Raw genomic sequence first — 13,548 nt, forward strand, 5'->3', positions numbered from 1 at the left:
AAACTGCCCCAGAAGCCCCTGCATGGCTAGGAAGCTGAACTGCCCCTACCTGTAACAGTGAGCCGGGAGCACTTCCCTTTCCAGATTCCCTCGAGCTCCCACTTCCACAGGAAGGGCCCTGGCCTGGGACTCGGAATACATGGCTTTGCCATTGGGTGACTCGGGCAAGTTTTTTCCCTGTCTCTGAGCCTCAGGCTCCTCAGCTGTAAAACGAAAAGCTAGCTATCTAAAGGCCCTTCAAGATCTGACAAACCTGTGAGTCACGGACTTGGGGTTGGGACTTTTGAAAAACATTTTTATTGATGCTTTCTAAAATATTGCTGTCACTTACTAATGCCTATTTCCATCCCCAACAGAACTGTCTCTTGCATCAAAGAAGTGGTGTATGCCTCATTGTGCACCTAGAGGTCCCCTCTCTTCAAGGCACAGAGGGGTCACCAACATTCCTCTGCAGTCATGACTGCTCACCGGATGGATCTGAGCTCTGAAGTCAGCCAATGCATTCCTTTACATTCTTGGGCTCTTTGGGTCAGCTGGGGACTTTTCACAGACAGACTGGGCTGCTGCTTTTTCCCAAGAGTTGGCAGCCGAGGAGTTTGGGGAGCAGGCAGAGGTAGTCTTAGGAAGCTATGCCAGAAAGCTATAGGCAACAGCAGACACAAGGAAGACTTTCTTTAGAGAAAGCTATTGTTGATTGTTTCTGAAAATATCAAACACAAGTGTGTACTGTTCCTCAGATGATAAAGCAATCCCAGCACCTGAAACCTGAGTCCACTGGGTGGGACTGAGGAGACCACAGAACACTGTGTCGGAACAATGGCTTCTGGGGAAAAGACTCAGAGATGCTTTCTTCCCATCAGTGCCTTGCAGAGAACACATTCCATTGTAATGAACATATCTGATGTATTTGGACTGTACTAATGGACTGACCAAAATTCAGGCTAGGGGCAGAGTACCGGATGGCCGGCCCTTAAAGATACAGATGGCCAACTTTCACAATATCATAGGTTTGGGGCCTGAAACAGCCTCAGACAATATCTTGCCCAATCCCCTTTGATGGATTAGGAAACTGAGGCATAAAGAGGTGAAATGGTTATAGAAGCAGATTTGGGATTAAAACCCAGGCCTTCTGCCTCCAAAGCCAGCACTCTTCCTCAACTAACATTGGGACACATAGCCTTGGGTCTGTGGTGCCTTTGCTGGGGAGTCATTGGGCCAAGTGTAGGTAGGCCTGGCCCTGATCGAGGAATCCAGTGACAAAGTTATCTGTTCCACAGAATGCATACCAGTGGCTACCCACTCTGTTCTTGTCTGCTCCTTTGCCCAGCCCCTTGGAACCTGCCACCTCTCATCCCTCCAACAGCAAAGCTATCATTTGAGCCTTACTATGCCTCTGTTATGGAAAGAGTACAGATAGTACAATATTTCCCCACTTTACAAATGCGGAACTGAGGACCAGAAAGGGGTAGGGACTTGCTCCGGGTCTCAGAGCTAGGAAATGGCTACAGGTAATATACCCAGAGTGCTTTGGGGAGGGAAGGAGAGGAGGGGAATCAGGACCTAGGAATTTATAAGTGGAGTTGCCAGGTTGGAAACTCCCTCCGCCCATGCAGGCTGGCAGTGACTTAATGCAGCATTTCAATTCTTAGACATTGTATGGCTCACTAGGGGAGCTAGTGGCTTGCCCCAGTCACACACTGTATATGTGTCAGAGGCTACACTTGAACCCCAGGCCTCCCCGACTCCAAGGCCCGCCCTTCATCCACCTCTCTCAGGAATGTTTCCCCTATGTCTTCTAAGCCCAAATCCAGTGACTTCAGGCATTTTACAGCTGCTCAGCTGGTCCCCCTGAGCATCTCAGTAACAATCCTTTACATCTGTAAAATGCTCCAAACTTTGTCAAAGCTCTGTTACAAACACTGTTCTCATCTGCTGTGATGCGCAAGGGTCATTCTTCTTCTTACTACTACTACTACTACTACTAGCTAGCGTTTATGTAATGCTTTAAGGTTTGCAAAGCACTGCACTTAAGTCATTTTATTTGCTCTTCATAACAACCTTATTTCAAGTGCTAGCTGTGTGACTCTGAGGCAGTGGCTGAGTTAGATAACCTCCAAAGTTCCTTTCTGTTCTATGGCTCTCCTGTAAATGTGTATGGGGCTCAGCTTAGCCCCTGCAAACCTTGGCATGTATTTCTGGAGACTAGAATAGTAAAAAGATTTGTTTCACAGTGGGTTGGCTACTAGTCCTGGAGTTAGGAAGCCCTGGGTTTGAATTCTTCTTTTAACACTTGTTGTGTGTGACCCTGAGCAAATCACTCGACCTCTGGGAGAATCTACAAAATGGGATTCCTAAAGATCCCTGCAAAGCTTACTTCCCAAAGTTATTGTGATACAGAGCTGTGAGAATGCATGTAAATCAATAACCCATCAGCAAACATTAATTTAAGCTGCCGCTATATAAGCCAGGGACTGCACTAGGTGCTAGAAAGACAAAAACAAACGTGGAAAGTACGCCCCCTCCCAAGTCACTGCAAATTTTAACCTGCCAGAGAAATGCCAACCAACTGTTTTCATCAATCTGATCTGAAGCTTTCAGAAGCTTTTCACACTCTGATGAACTCTCCCCAAGTTCATTTCAAAATATCTGCAATTATTTGGCACTCTTGTCACAAAAGGATTCAGCAGCTTTGGCTCTGTAAGAATGAGTTTGGGCTTTAGAGGCTTTTTTGAAACTCGGACACATCTAGAGTTAGCAATCATGTCCTCCCAGGATGGGATTCAGACCCTGGAGAACATGAACCTGTTGTGTTGTTTTTCAAATATTTTGATAACTGTCTTAATACAATTGCTTTTCTTTGTAATCCTACGTATCTTATTGTCTGAACAGGCTGCCAAAGGGGTCCATGGCCCCAAAAAGATTAAGAACCCCAGTCCAAAGAAAGAAACAAACCCCCTCTATTTTATAGCTCTCTGTTCTTTGAGACACTAAGGGGTATGGCCAAGAGGAACAGCTTAATTTGGCTTCCTTTTGTCCACTTTTGGCAGCCCAACAACAAAGCACAAAGGGAGGGGTTTGGTCATCAAAGTGTCCTCGGATTCTTGTGACCTTGCTTGGGCACCAGCATGGCGGAATGGAATCATGTCCTTTGGGTGGCAGTCCATGGCAGGAACTGAGTGTAAGGTGTGGCTGCCACAGAAGCAGGACAAAGAAAGTCATCCATGCAAAGCAGGGCGTCCATGCTCTGGATCCTGGCTGAGAGTCCCCCAGAAGTCTATGAGCCAGCTGCTAAGTCAGAGAGGAGATTACGGTATATGGGAAAATGCTTTCTTTACCTTCCTCTACCTCTCTCCCATTCCTTGTCTACCAGGCTCCTTTTGTTTCCCCAGTGACACCGATCTAAAATGATTCACAGTAAAGCACCCATTCCCAAAAGGTGAGTTGGTACTGCTGGGTACATGAGCCACAGAGGACTCTACTCCTACCCCAGTCTACTAGTCCACTCTGAATAGCTTAGGGAGAGGGAGACGGTTCGAGTCCCAACACAGCAATTTGGCCAACGCAGGATTAGAGGGATAAGTGAAGGCCAGGGCAGGAGAGAGAGGTAGGTGTGACACATTCCTTGCCCTCGAGAAGGGCATATATTCTACATAAACAAAAGTGCTCATTACTGTGCTTCTTATTTGTGTACATGTCACCCCCTTCCAGTAAAATGTGAGTTCCTTGAGGGAATATATTTTGTCATTTTATTTTTCATTTCTGTACCCTGAGTGCCTAGCCCAGTGTCTTATGCTTAATGAATATTTACTGAACTGAATCCGTTCCCTGAGAACAAGACATGTGAAACTAAAGTCATTTCCTTTCTTGCCAGGGTGACTGTACTGCTAGAACAGACACCACACATCTGGGTTTCAGCAAGGCATTTGACGAGGTGTTCCACACAATCATCCAATTCCACGGATTTGCAGCTGCTTGAATGAACACGCCTAAGGAATGTCACTTAATGGAGCCATCTCATCTTACTGCTGAGGCTCTCTGTCTGCTCAACATTTGCTATCGATGACGTGAGAGAAAGTATAGAGACAGCTCGCTTATCAAATGTGTGACCCACCCAAAGCTGGGAGATATAGCAAGTTTTGTGGAAGCCAGGGTCAGGCTGCAAACATATCCTGATGCCCAGGGATGTGGGACAAAAATCTAACACAGTGAGAGTGACTACAATACTTTGAGTATGCAGAATTTAGCCTTGGTGCCTTGACCAAAGCCAGCCAGAACTTTCCCTACACTTTTATTAAATGGCTTCAGGAGGGGCCATACCAAAAAAAAATCACTTGGTGGCCAAGCCTCTAATCCTCTCCGAACTTAGCTGGCTAGCCCTTGAACTACAGACACACATATTTCCTGCCTTTTAGTCACACATAGCTGGACCTGTGCTTTTCTGGTTCAGAAGGACCAGCCAGAATTTGCATCATTTTCCCTGCAAAGTTTTGGAGAACCCAGGATTACCTCCATGCCCCAGCAAGCCACTGGAAATGGCCTGGTTCAACAGAGGATCAGTGTAAATGTCTACACAGTTTGAAAAAATCAACCATGCAATACAGGACGAGAGATATGTGGTAGACAGCTATTCATGTGCAAAAGACATGGTGGGGTGTGTGTGTGTGTGTGTGTGTGTGTGTGGTCTATAAGTTCAATATAAACCAGTATGACCTGGAATTCAAAAAAGGTAATGAGATCTTGGGTTAAGTTAATGGCAACATGGCATCTAGAATGAGGAAGGTGATGGTCCTTCCACCATTTCCACTCATATCTAGAATATTGTGTCCATTTCCAGACACTGTCTTTTGGGAACAACATTGAAAAACTAGAGTATAACTGGGGAAGACAACCAGGATGGTAAAGGGATTCAAGACTATGCCATATGAGATCTGGTTGATGTTTCCCCTGAAGAAGAGAAGACTTGTAGAAAGTATGAATGAATGAATAAGACTTTAAGTGCTTACTATGTGTCAAAGCACTGTGCTAAACAGTGAGGATGCAAATAGGAAAAAAAGACAGTCCCTACCTACAAGGGGTTTCCATTCTAACAAGGGAAGCCAACACATATAAGGAAGTGGCAGCAAGGGAGTCAGAGGTATGGCGAGTGGAGCCATAGGGAAACTGACTGACTCATCTTTCCAGGAAGAGTAGTGCTGTCCCCAAGGCTAGACGTGTGTGCAGGGGGAGGGGGGTAAAGAACAGTCACCAAATCAAACATCGGGCCCCCAAGTCAGGAGCTAGAAAGCAGGGTTGGAGGCTGGAGAGAAGCTGGCCCTGAGTGCAATTTTCCAATATTAAAAGCAGGAGTTCTCATGTTTTTTGTATCATGGACCCTTTTCATGGTTTTTCTGGTGAAATCTTTTCAGAATAACATTTTTAACTAATTGAAGGAAATGATAAATTTCAGTTAGAGATTAGTGAAAATAAAGGTGTCATTTTTTCCCCATCTGAGTTCACAGTCCCCTTGAAATGTAACCAGGGACTCCTTAGGAGACTGTGGACCCTAGATTAAGGGCCTCTGATCTATGTGGAAGAGAGAGTTTTTTTTTTTGCTTGCCCACAGAGAGCAGAATTAGACTTAATGTCCAGCAATTACAGAGAGGAATATTTAAGCTTATCACAGGAAAAAGTTTCTCACCATGAGAGCTATCCAGAAAAATGTGCTATCTCCAAAGGCAGTAATTGCCCCTTCAAGAAGGTCTTTCAGTGAAAACTGGATATCTGCTTACCAGAGATACTGTGGTAGGCATGGGCTGGACAAGACGACCCCTCAGATCACTTCTAGTTCATGGGAGATTCTATGACTCTAAGTTATGGGGATGCAGATTTTGACCTCAATATACAGAAAAGGTTTCCTAACAATCAGAAGTGTCTGCAGATGCAGTGGGCTGCTTTGTGAGGAAGTGGATTTCCAGGTGGGGATGGTATAAAGGGAACTCCTCCACTGCCACATCTACTTAAGAATTCTATGACTTCATAATTGTTTACTCCTTTCTAACCTCAGCAGAGATTTTCCTGACACTGTGCGGATGCAGGGAAAAAGGGAACAAGGGGTAAGAGAGAAGGGGATGAGGGAAGAAAAAGGGAGAGAGGATCTTGGTTTGGCAACTGCCCAGTTGTGAAACATTCTTGGAAGTACTCCACTCCAGCTGTTAAGTGAAGGCCTGCTCAGTATACAGTAGAAGTCATTACAGTTACAACTCCCTAGAGTTTCTTAACTTCTTAACTACAGTTTCCTAATCGAAATCCAAATAGTAATTAAGTGCAAAGCCTTCTCTGAAGTGGCTTGTTGATGATAAAGTAGAAACCAGATGCTGAGGTTGCAGAGTAGGCTGAAATGAAGAAAAACAAGAGATGACTTATTGAATTCCAGCTGCTGCCTCTGACAAGTATTTGCTATGCCACCTGATAGGTTCAGAGCAGGCTGAACAAAATCTTTAGTCATTAATTCTCTTAATTAGTTCCAATAGCTTTGTAGAGCATTTCTGCCATTAATGGCTCAAATCTCTGACGGTCATGGGAAGGAGGAAAGAGGATTTCTACAGAAGCTTTCTGAAGAATAAAAGGCACTGAGAACTTTTCACTAAAAAGGCTCTTAATTATGAGGCAGCGCTGTGTAGAAGAGGCTGCTTTCCACACAGAAGGAACAAGTACCCAATAGTTGCAGTTCAGAACCAAATGCTGCCATATTCTCCAATGGATTCTTTGACATGACAAGTGTCCCCTGAGGGGCCATGGTGACATGGAGGTAAAGAGGCTCATGCCTACAACCGTACTGTGCTCTTCTCTCATCAAAGCAAATGCAAAAGATACATTTAGCACAAGCTCTACTGACAGAAGGGATCCCAGAAGTATGGAATCTACGGAGTACCTATCTAGTGCGGCCTGGCCTGGGATAAGAATTCCTCCTACAACACAAAAGACAACTCTAGGTGCCTTCAGCCCACCTGGGGCCAGCTCTAACTGGGAGGAAGTGTTTCCAGACACAAAGTCTAACTTTGACTCTGTGCAGGAAGCTTCTCCCCGTCCCCAGGGATCAAACCTAGCATGACCAAGCCCTCTTCCACAAGACAGCCCTTCAAAAACTTGCAGACAGCTTTCCTGTTCCTCCCCCACCCACGTAGTCTTCTGTAGCCTAAACATCCCCAATTCCTTCAAGGGGGATCCTTACGGAGCAGGCCTTGGGGCTCTTCAGCATCCTGGGTGCCCTTCTCTGCACACTCTCTTGTTTACCGTTGTCCCTATCAATGACAATACTTTCATTTCTGTCTTCATACCTCCAACACTTAGTCCACTGTCGGGCGCATAGTAAGTGCTTGTTGTTTATTATACTGATTGAGAAAAAAGCAGCCATCCCCCGATGGGCATTGGTCCTGGGAGTACAGTTGGCAGAGGACCTGGCTGTATTTCCATGGAAGCATCAGGAGCTAGGAAAACCTCCATCTTGGCCCTATCTGCACAGTACATCACAGCACCCTCCTCTAGATAATCAGTTTATCTTCCCCTGGGTTTCTCAAAGACAAAGCAAAGTCACCAAAAACTGTCTCTAATTTACCAGCCCAAGGTTAGGCCAGACACAGGTTGGAAGAAATGACAGGTTCACTCTACATGTCATTCAAACTAGAGCTGGGGAGAAACGTCTATTACTACTGGACTCCCTGGGCTTATGAGGGCCATCTAATACAAACCAATCAGCGTCTATGGAGCCATGCTGCACATTGGGCACTGTGCTAGGGGATGAAGGTCACAAGGCAAAAATGAAAAAAGAAAGCCAAATCCCTGATCTCAAAAAGCTTACTTTCTACAAGGTGATACAACATGCAGACAGGGAAGCCATTGTAGACTTTGAAAAGAGACCTCAGAGATCAGCTGGTACAAGCCCCCACCCCCAACTCCCAGGTTGGAGACAGAGAAACTGAGGCCCAAACTGGGCCTGCATCTTGCCTATTGCCTCTAGGATAGAGAGCACACTTTTCTTTTTGGCATTTCAAGCCTTTATAATCTGTCTCTAGCCTACCTTTCCAAAATGACGTACTTGCTCTTCCCCCATGACACATCTGATATGCCTTTGCTCAGCCTGTCCTAATACCCAGGGTAGAAGTCCTCCTCACTCATGCCTCTTAGAATTTCCAGCTACATCCAAGGCCCAATGTAAGAGCCTCTCCTGATGCTCCCTCCCTTCCACCTCTGCACTCTCATATTATTTTCCATTTACTTTGTATTTCCTTATCTGTGTATGCCTCATTTCCCTTGAGTAGAATGTAAGCTAATTGAGGGCAAGCATTGTTTTGTCTTTATAGTCTCAATTCCTAGCACATCCACCCAGAGCTTTAGCTACTAAATGGTTCTAGAAATGGAGATTGTGTCTTGTGTTAAGTATCCATCCCAATTAGGCCTAACTCTGTGCTAGAAAGATTCCATTTCTGGCCTGGCCTCACCTTTCTGTGCTGCCATATTTGCAATGGCTGCTTGCAACCTAGTGCTTTTGTGTATTTGAGGATGTGACCCCTTCAAGTTCAAGGTTCACTGGGAAAACACATTGCACCTGAGAGCCGAGTTTGTACCTGATGGTGAAACAAGCATCCGGATGTCAGGTACAGAGAACTTACTGGGAAGATAAGATGAAAAAACAATGAAAGGGAAATACTAGGAACTGGCTTTCTCCCAAAGGAACAGCGTTGATGACAGATAGACTGAGATTCTAACCTCAAATATGTGACTTGCTAGCTATGTGCCTGTGGGCAAGGCAAAAAAAAAAATCAGGTTCTCAAAAAGTTAGAAGGAAGCTCAGGAGCTACTGGGTCTGTCTGTCTGTCTCCCTCTTAATTTAGTAAACATCGCTTTTGCTTCCCAATGGCTTCCTGCTCGTCCTCACTCCCCCTCACAACAAAGTAGTACAGCTAAACAGAAGACATGTACACGTTGCCATATGTGCTCCAATAGGTACCTAGAGTCTGCACCACATCTCAGCTGAGAAGAGGGAGACATGTTCTACCAACAGTTCAATGAAGCCATATTACTCACTGCATTAAACTGCTCTTCTGCATGACAGCCTTTCAAAGACTTGAAGACAGTTATGATGGGAAAGTGTGGGATTTGGAATCAGAGGACCTGGGTTCAAATCTTGACTCTGTCTTTCACTACCGGCATGACTGTGACCAAGTCCCTTAACCTGTCTAAGCTTCTATCTTCTCAATCATAAGAGGAGGGTGCTGGACTAGAAATTACTTCCAAAGTCCCTTACATCTCTATATCTAAGATCTAAAGAGCCCCCACCCCCAATCTTCTCTTCTCCAGGCTAAATGTCTTTAATTCCTTCAACTAATCCTCATATGGCTTGATATTAAAGCCCTTCACCAACCTGGCTACTCTCCTCTGGATGTTCTCCAGTTCATCAGTATTCTTTTCCTAAAATGTGTCTTTGGATGCTAAAAGGTAAATGCTACTTCCCTAATGATTATAGGTTTTCCTTGGCTGTGGAACAGGCTTTGTGATGAACTGAAAGGGAAACTATTAATGTTCTACTATCTTAATCTTCCAGTGATGCTAAGTGACTAGATTTGCTGCATATAAGAAAGATGTTTAAAACATTTAGATGTACACAGAGTGAAACTAAAGGACTGAACAAAACATTCTATGCTTCAGGCAATTAAAAAAACCCTCTAGAATTTCAATAACAATTTTGCATCAGGCAATAATCAACAAAGTCAAGAAGCATAAATAGGCAAATGATAATACATTTAAAGACACCATAAATGATGAGAAAATCATGATTAAATATAGATGCACCAAGGAGGTAGTGAAAGAGACAAAAGGAGTGGTTAAGAGGAAGGAGAGCAGAAAAGAAAGTAGAGTAAGAAGAAGTTGTACATCCCAGTTTTCCCTCATGAGTACTCCACCAAAATCTCATAAGAGTATGAGACCAAATATAGACCAGGAAATCCAAGAAGAAACCACAGAAGAATTCTTTTTCCAGCCTAAGTCAATAGGAGGAAACAGCCAGCGGCCTGCAGGCACTATGGAAAGGGCCCAGCTAGGAAGGTCCCAGGCAGAGCCTGGGGACTAAACTAGAGCCTGAGGCTAAATACTGGGTCAAAGAGCAATCAGATTCAATAGTGGCTGGGCCTGACACAGTGTACCTATTGAGAGCAAGAACAGGAGCCAGCTGGCAGTTACATCATGGATATACTGTGGTCTGAGGAGGCGACCTGTGTCCGTACTTGGGCCTCACCTGTGGCTGTGATTAAGATTCCAACTCAGAACTGGCCTGAGGCTGTGTACTGAGTGAGAAGCAGGAAAAAGAAGCAAGCAGCTTCCACGTGGCATTGACCCCAGAGTAGAGTCACAAATTCAGTTCCTAAACCTAGTCTGAGGCCTGCAGCCGAGTGACCAAGGAACAAGGGGCTCAAACCTAAGGACAGCCTGTGGTTCCATTGGTCTGAACCTGAAGAGCCTTTCAAATAACTGACAGGGTATGAGCAGTCTACTGGAGCTCCAATCAGGGGAAAGCCTACATTTATGTCCTCCAGACCCAAACTGGAGTCAGGAGCTTACAAAGCTCAGACCAGGATCAGACTTCAACCTAAGTCACACTGTTTAGGATGCACTGAAAATCTTGAGGTTCCTGGCATGAACCACTTCTGATGTCCTTGAAAAAAAAAAGTATTCAATAGCCAGAGAAAGCAGCAACAAGACCCCACCACCACATACTCACACGTGCACACACACAAAAATACAAATCAGGACAAAATAAGGCCCCGGCATTCCCTCTAGGAGCATACAGATATAGATACAATATGAAGTTCCAATTCAGGAAGTAAGGCCAAAGGAATGAGGAAATAAAAAGAATCCCATGATAAAGGGCTATTATGGTGTCAGGAGCACCCAAGACACAAACCCAAAAGAAGAGAATAACCCTAAGACTTCTACAAGCAAAGCCTTAAAGACAAACACACCTTGGCCACAAGGTCAACTAAAAATTTCTCCAAAAAATGAAGAGTTTTTTTTTCTTTTAAAAGTTAAAAATCGCATTATAAATTATATGAGAGCTCTAAAGGAAAGAACTGGAAAAGAAATCAGTTTTGGAAGAAAGGCTTGGAAGGAGGACTAACAGTACAAGAGATTCAAAAGTTTTTCCAATTAACAGACTCCTTCAAAATTAAAATGGATCAAACAAAAGTCAATTGCCTCATGCTATAAAAAAAATATAAAAACAAAATCAAAAGAATGAAAAAAATAGAAGAAAATATGTAAAGTATTTGATATAAAAAACAACTCACCTAAGATAATTTTAAAATCACCTCATTATCTGAAAGCCATGACCAAAAAACAAGCCTGGATATGGTATTTCAAGAAAAAATGAAAAAAAAAACTGCTTAGATCTATTAGAATTAGAGAGTAAGTAAAACTGGAAAGAATCCCCTGGTTACCTTCTGAAAGAAATCCCAAAATGATAACTCCCAGGAAAATTACAGCCAAAATCCAGAACTTTTCTATCAAAGAAAAAATACTTCAAGCAACCAGAAAGCAAGTGGTCATGTCCAAGGAGCTACCGTCAAGAATCATACAAGATTTAGAACCTACCACTCCAAAAGAATGATGATGTTGGAATATCGTATTCCAAAAGGCAAAAGTTATAGGATTACAACTAAGAATAACTTACTCAGAAAAAGTGACTATAATATTTCTTGATCTTGGGGCGGAGCCAAGATGGGGGCTGGAAAGCAGAGACTTGCCTAGGGCTCTCCCCCAGGACCCTCCAAACACTAATAAAAATGCCTCTGAACAAATTCTAGAACTGCAGAACCCACGAAACAGCAAAGGGAAGCAGGGCTCAAGCCCAGAACAGCCTGGATGGTCTATCGCACGGAACTGGGAGCGGAGGGGAGCAGAGCCCAACATGGGTTGTGCCTGGACCAACCAGACCAGCAGCCAGAAGGAACAGGCCCTACCACCCTGAATCAGTGAGCTATGGCAGTTACCAGACTTCTCAACCCACAAACACCAAAGACAACAGAGAAGGTTAGTGGAAAAAACTGCAGGGGACAGAGTGAAAGGAGTTCATGTTTCGGCCACTACCCCGGGGACAGTAGAGGAGGTGCAGCTACAGAACTACAGTTGCAGTTGCTTCCAGCCCCAGGCCCACCTGGTGGGAGGAATTAAGTGGCGAATCAGAGCAGGAGTGCAGAGCCTGCTTAGATCTGAGTCCAGTCTGAATTGACGGTTCTTGGAGGAGAAGGAACACTGGTGTGGCGGAGCTTGCTGTGCATAAATAGCTCTGAAAACAACAGCACAGCCCCTCAAACTTGGGACAAAGTACTCTATACTCTACAAGCAGTTATATCCCAATGAAAATCTCAAGGGTCAAGTAGTTGGCTGGAACCATGGCCAGGCAGCGAAAACGGACTCAGATTCAGACTCAGATTTTGGAATCTTTCTTTGGTGACAAAGAAGACCAAAACATACAGCCAGAAGAAGTCAACAAAGTCAAAGAGTCTACATCAAAAGCCTCCAAGAAAAACATGAACTGGTCTCAGGCCATGGAAGAGCTCTAAAAGGATTTGGAAAAGCAAGTTAGAGAAGTAGAGGAAAAATTGGGAAGAGAAATGAGAGTGATGCGAGATAACCATGAAAAACAAGTCAATGACTTACTAAAGGAGACCCAAAAAATACTGAAGAAAATAACACCTTCAAAATAGACTAACTCAAATGTCAAAAGAGCTCCAAAAAGCCAACGAGGAGAAGAATGCCTTGAAAGGCAGAATTAGCCAAATGAAAAAGGAGGTCCAAAACACCACTGAAGAAAACACTACCTTAAAAATTAGACTGGAGCAAGTGGAAGCTAGTGACTTTAGGAGAAATCAAGATATTACAAAACAGAACCAAAGGAATGAAAAAATGGAAGACAATGTGAAATATCTCATTGGAAAAACCACTGACCTGGAAAATAGATCCAGGAGAGATAATTTAAAAATTACTGGACTACCTGAAAGCCATGATTGAAAAAAGAGCCTAGATATCATCTTTCAAGAAATTATCAAGGATAACTGCCCTGATATTCTAGAGCCACAGGGCAAAATAGAAATTGAAAGAATCCACCAATCACCTCCTGACAAAGATCCCAAAAAGAAAACTCCTAGTAATATTGTCGCCAAATTCCAGAACTCCCATATCAAGGAGAAAATCCTGCAAGTAGCCAGAAAGAAACAATTTGAGTACTGTAGAAACACAATCAGGATAACACAAGATCTAGCAGCTTCTACATTAAGGTATTGAAGGTCTTGGAATATGATATTCTGGAGGTCAATGGAGCTAGCATTAAAACCAAGAATCACCTACCCAGCAAAATTGAGTATCCAAGGCAAAATATGGATTTTCAACAAAATAGAGGACTTTCAAGCTTTCTCAGTGAAAAGACCAGAGCTGAATAGAAAATCTGACTTTCAAACAGAAGACTCAAGAGAAGCATGAAAAGGTAATCAAGAAAGAGAAATCATAAGGGACTTACTA

The sequence above is a fragment of the Trichosurus vulpecula genome, chromosome X (genome assembly GCF_011100635.1).
Source record: "Trichosurus vulpecula isolate mTriVul1 chromosome X, mTriVul1.pri, whole genome shotgun sequence".
Classification (NCBI taxonomy): Eukaryota; Metazoa; Chordata; class Mammalia; order Diprotodontia; family Phalangeridae; genus Trichosurus; species Trichosurus vulpecula.